At 32.4% G+C, this 6,338-nt stretch overlaps 1 non-coding gene across 1 annotated transcript; it reads right to left on the bottom strand.

Moving 5' to 3' along the window:
* Window positions 1-5,598: 5,598 nt before the first annotated feature.
* LOC121756616 lies at window positions 5,599-5,715 on the bottom strand. The gene has a single exon (XR_006040998.1). It is a non-coding gene; the product is annotated as a U5 spliceosomal RNA (small nuclear RNA).
* Window positions 5,716-6,338: the final 623 nt, after the last annotated feature.

Consider the following 6,338-nt stretch of genomic DNA (forward strand, 5'->3'; position numbering starts at 1 on the left):
AAATCAAACGGTAGAAACAAGGATTGATACGATTCCTCGAAAACTTTTGAAATTCCAACTCCAATGGATGCAAGAACAAGGATTGAAGGAGAGTTTTCGGAGAAAATGTAAAGAGGGGGGAGGAGGCTTGTGAGAGTGAGGGAGAGAGAGGTGGACGGTTGGGAGGGGAAAAATATGGGGGCTAGGGTTGGGTTTAGGTGATTTTATAGTAGGTTTAATCCCCAACTAAATTAATTTATTAATTAATTGTGGAGGAATAAAATAGAAGCCAATAAATAAAATCCCACAATTAAAAGAAGGGAATTTTTGAAAATTGGCTATTAAACTAACAAGGAATTTATTTGGTATTTACTTGGAGAGAAATATATTCACAACTTAGGAATTAAAACAATGAATATTTCATAAACAAGGGAACAAAATAAATTAAATCTCCAAGTAGGAAATAAAAGGGGAAGAGCGAAAATTTAATGGGTGCACAAGGAAAATTATTTAAATCCTCAATTAAATAAGAATAGGATTTAAATTTTGTAATTTCTTTATAGGAAAAGACTCCCATAAAATAGGTAACAATTAAATAAATTTCCACAAGGGAATTTGAAGCATAAGGGGCGTGTGATATGGAGAGCACAATACAAGGAAAATATTCATATCTCCAATTAATTTGACTTAGGTATTAATTTGGTATTTATTTGAATAAAAGGAATTCCACAAAGCAGGGAAACAAGTATTATTTCCTTCTTAATCAAAGGTGCCGAAAATTCCCAATGAATTTGGCTAGAACAAAATGCATGATATCATTTAATTAATTCTCCACATTGTAAAATATAATGTATATATCATTTCATTCCACATCGCTCATGACAATTATTTCACATAATCAACTCAATCACATAGGAACGAATAATTTCATAAAAGAAAATTTTCCACTCGACATCCATATTAAAACAAAAGTCGCAAAAATTTTTGGGATGTTACATATCTTTTCTATGTCAGTGATAGTGGTATTACCACCAAAGTCCAGGGAAGAGAAATAAATTTTAAATTCATCTCTCCCATTAAGAAGCAAGAAATTCTTAATCTTCAGAATAACTCTATATTTAGATAAATTAATAATATTACCCAAAAATAAAAACAAATTGGTTTTCTAAAAGAAGAATTACCCTTTCAACGAATTGAAGACCAACTTAGAACTCCTACGATCATCTCAAAGATTAAGGAAATGGAAAATAACTTTTTCAAAAGAGTTTGTAATGAAATCCCTAATGCCTTCTGGGATAGAAAGCACCATGTCATTGAATTCCCTTATGAAAAGGGTTTCAATGAAGAAAATATCCCGACAAAATCAAGACCTATCCAAATGAACCAAGAACTCTTAGAAATTTGTAAAAAGGAAATTAAAGAATTATTAGATAAGAAACTTATAAGGCCTTCAAAATCTCCTTGGAGTTGTTCTGCTTTCTATGTAGTTAAACAAGCAGAACTTGAAATAGGAATACCTAGGCTAGTCATAAATTACAAACCTCTTAATAAAGTTCTACAATGGATTAGGTATCATATCCCCAACAAAAGAGATTTAATAGGAAGACTCTTTAATGCTAAGATTTTTTCCAAATTCAACCTCAAGTCTGGATTTTGGCAAATCCAAATCTCTGAAAAGGATAGATATAAAACAGCCTTCACAGTTCCTTTCGGACATTATGAATGGAATGTCATGCCTTTTGGGCTAAAAAATGCCCCTTCTGAATTTCAAAAAATCATGAATGATATCATGAATCCTCTTAGTCATTTTAGTATTGTCTATATCGACGATATTTTAATCTTCTCTCAAGATATTGATCAACATATCAAACATTTAGACACTCTCTTAAAAACCATAGAAAAAAATGGATTAGCTATATCCACCCCCAAATTAAAACTATTTCAAACCAATATCAGATTTTTAGGACATGTGATTAGCAAAGGAACTTTCAAACCTATCAGTAAGTCGATTTCTTTTACAGACAAATTTCCCGATGAAATCAAAGATAAAAATCAATTACAAAGATTCTTAGGATGCCTGAATTACATTTCAGACTTCTTTCCTAATCTTAGGGAGACTTGTAAACTTCTTTATCAAAGGCTTAGGAAAGACCCCCTAATTGGACAGAAGAACACACTAATATTATCAAAACCATAAAACAAGAAGTAAAAACTCTTCCGTGCTTAGGCATCCCTAATCCAAAAGCCTTTATGGTCATAGAAACAGATGCCTCAAATCTAGGTTATGGAGGAATTTTAAAACAAAGAATTAACTCAAAAGAACAATTAGTAAGATACCATTCTGGAATATGGAATGATACACAAATTAATTATTCTACAATTAAAAAAGAAATTCTGTCAATAGTTCTGTGCATCTCAAAATTTCAAGATGACCTTTATAATAAGAAGTTTCTACTTAGGATTGATTGCAAATCAGCAAAAGAAGTTCTTGCTAAAGATGTTCAAAATATTGTTTCAAAACAAATTTTTGCAAGATGGCAAGCTATACTTTCCGTTTTTGACTTCGAAATAGAATACATCAAATGAGAAAATAATTTTTTACCAGACTTTATAACAAGAGAATTTTTACAAGGAACTAGCAATGGATCTAGGGAAAAAGAAGATTCAAAGTGCAAAAGACTATGAAATTCATGATTCAAAAGCACTAGCCCTTACACCTCAAAAATAGCTTGTCCCAAATAGGTTTTCTCCTCTACAAATTAGACCTGAAATCCCGTTCAAAAGTGTGCTTGCTTCAAACCCACCAAAACCTACAAATATCCAAATTCCAAACCCTCCAGAACAATTCCAAAGATATTTCACAAAAGATTGGTTCGAGGATATCGGAATGACTCCTCATACCGATTATCCCACAGACCTTATTCAAAAAGATTTTATCCGAGCCACATTTCAAAACCCAGCCCAGCTGTGGGAATCAGATAATTTCTTAAAAGATTAAAGATATTATGAGCTATTTCTTGTAGACTCACATTCTATAGAAATAACTCATAACCCTTCAAGTTCAAATGAAATTAGTTTTACAAAATGTGTGATTAGAAAGATCCATACTATTACTACTTTTGGAGGATTTAAAGAATTCAAAGATTTTTTAGTTCGTCACCCGGCAAAAGGATTCAATTATATTGATTACAAAAATGCTTGGTTTAGTGCCTTTTTTATCAGACCCTTTAACCATTCATGGTTTTTTACCTTTCACTCAAACATAAACAAACATTTTCCCATATGGTTCTTTGACTGGTGGAGAAAATTTGGATCCAATATCCAAATCACGCCACCCTCTGTTCTAAAGGGTTTCGAAGTCTTTTCGGAAAATTCAAACCTTTCTTCATACCAAAACCTTTGATGTTCCATGCAGAATTCAAAGTACCTTGGATTTTTGCCTGGGATTTTCACTTTAAGAAAATCTATCCAGACCCAACTCCCTTTTCTTTAGTTAGAATTTTTAAAATCAAATGGTGGAATAAATTTCAAGAAAATATTTGTTCCGAACATGCTGTTAGACAATTTTTGTCTACGGGACAAAAGGTTGCTTACCTAAAGGGAGATGTCAAAAATGAAAAAACCAGTTCTAGTTCTAAAGCCTCTGAGGATTCAAAGTTCATGAATATGCCAGAAGAAATGAAGAAGGAATTTTTCGAATTCCTTGCCAGTTCTACCAAGTCAAAATCAAAGAATCAGTTTCCTCTGATCCAATAAGAGGACAAGATCCTTATGATTTCCAGGACCCGTACAATTTTTAAAGATGGCCATGAAGAGATTTACTTGGTTCCTAAAATACCGCGAAGAGTAGATTGATTATCAAAAAATGAGAGTTGAGAAACTCTTAGATTCGATCAAAATTGCATTGCATAGTCCAGAAGGACTAGGTCACTTGTCTTTCAATTCGGAGATTGTAGAGGTTCAAAGAAGGATTAAGATTATTAAACGATTGTAAAGAAGAAATCGGAAGGGTTCATATTCTACTCGCTGCTTAGGATGCCGAGAAGGAACGCCTTATATAATTATGATTATGGTTTAGAGATAAAAATATTAGAAGCAGAGATCAAAGAGCAAAGAAGAAGAATCAGAGTTTTCTATAAAATCAGACGTCGCAGAAACATATCTTTTTGTTGTTGGGATAGTAATGAAGATTGGCAAAGAGAGCAAATTATTGAAGAATGCAAAAGAAGAATCAGAATTATCCAGATAATGCTTGCTGCTTAGCTGCCAAGACCAATGCCTCAAATTTCAAAATCTAAAGTTGCTTATCACGCGATCAAAAGCTGCCAGGATAAGGATGCCACAAATTTCAAGAGAGTATACCAAAAGACAAAAGTTGCCTCCAAAGGGGACCACCACTTCCAAAGATGATCAACACGTAGCCTCTTTTGTAACATTTAATAATGTAATATTGTTGTAATAGTTGGCGGAGTAGTCCTATAAATAACTTGTAAATCAAAGAGAGAAGGCACCCCGGTCTTTGAGTTTTCAGACCATTGCTCTCTCTCTCCTTCCTCTGTAAATTACTAATATTTGCAGCCAAATAAACAAGTAATTCGAATTTTACTTAGTTCTGCTTGTTCACTACTTTCCTTACTGCTTTCTCTATCTCTCCATCTTAATTAATTCTTATCCAAGTGGAAACCATTTTGATATACTTGCCCAGCTGCAAGATGATCTCGGTGGATTTTCCATGCCATAAAATGTTGTGGAAACCATTTTGATATACTTGCCCAGCTGCAAGATGATCTCGGTGGATTTTCCATGCACTAAAATGTTGTCATCATATATCTTTATATTTCTTTTCATGCACTAAATTGTTGTCATCATATATCTCTATATTTCTTATTCAAATAAAGGAATACCTCTGTATTGCTTATTCAAATAACGGAATAATTAATCTGGGAAAGGTTCGAACTGGTATCAGAGCCATTTCGATGGCAGTAATGGATGTTAATCGGTTTCATATATTTACTTTCCATATAACTCAAAGCAGAGTAGATGTGGACTATTTTAGATCTGAATTTAGTAAAAGATGCGTTGGAATTCAGGTTTGGTAAGCTTGTAAATCGGTTGGTAAGCCTTGAGTTTAGGTGTTCCACGTATAGTAAGTTCTTAAAATGCAGTTTAGATTGAAAAATAAAATAAAGCAGAGTATATGAGGTCTATCCCTAAATAATTGGTCATCTAATAATTGAAAAATTAACACATTTTTTTACGTCAAATTGTAATTATATTTAAATTCAATTTGGATGGTAATTAAATTAAATAGTAGTAAAAGAAATTGTTGGTCTCTAGGTCTTTGACGCAAGATGAGTGCCGAAAGAATTGTCCAAATTGCCCTTTGAAGGCCTTAAGGGCATTTTCGTCTAGAAAAAGTTTAAAATACCTCAAATGATATTAACTTGTAGTTGACAAACCTAAAATGATATTTTCAAAGTTCACGGACTTTGAATGTCTTAAGGGCATTTTCGTCCGGAAAAAGTTTAAATACCTCAAATGATATTAACTTGTAGTTGACGGACCTAAAATGATATTTTCAAAGTTCATAGACCTAAAATGATACTTTGGCAAAGTTAATGGACCTAAAAAGTTGTTCCCTCCAAAAAATGGCATATGTTGCTTATAAGCAATGAGCACATGGTATTCTTTAGTAAAAGGTGAAAGAATAGTTAGATATGTGCTCAACACGCAGCTGCATTCCTTCTATTTTATATACTATGTAGATATTTGTTGTTGTACGAAAAATTGAAAATTTTCAAAAAAAAAATTCAAATTTTGACATCGGAACATATGCAAGTGAGATTTCGTTAGAATCCTTATGAAATTATCTTTAATTTGATATATGTTGTGCGAAAAAATAATTTAAATTGAGAAAGTTATATGCGTTTTAAAGTTATGTGATATTTTTTAAAAGTTAGGTGATATTTTTTAAAAGTTAGTTACAACTAATTTGTTGTAAATTGACCTTACTATCCTTATTGACGTTTTTTAATCGTATTGATATTTCAGGGTTGATGATCTCAGCCCTTGATTTGAATATCTAAGAGCTATTATTTAATTATAGTTAACAATTAAGTATTGAGTTAGCAATATAACACTCCCCTTTTTATTGTAACACCATACCACCATCTTAGGCCGTTAGATCCGAAGATCGTGTGATTTTCAAGCTGCCATGTGACATCCAATTTTAATTAAACTTCAACATAAAAAACGCTGAAGGGAAACATCGACATTCTCTATTTTTAGTATGTTACCAGATTGCAGTGTTACTCTATGAATATAGCAGTGTTACTCTATGTATATTGCATGTTACGCGC

The sequence above is a fragment of the Salvia splendens genome, chromosome 11 (assembly GCF_004379255.2).
Source record: "Salvia splendens isolate huo1 chromosome 11, SspV2, whole genome shotgun sequence".
NCBI classification, from domain to species: domain Eukaryota; kingdom Viridiplantae; phylum Streptophyta; class Magnoliopsida; order Lamiales; family Lamiaceae; genus Salvia; species Salvia splendens.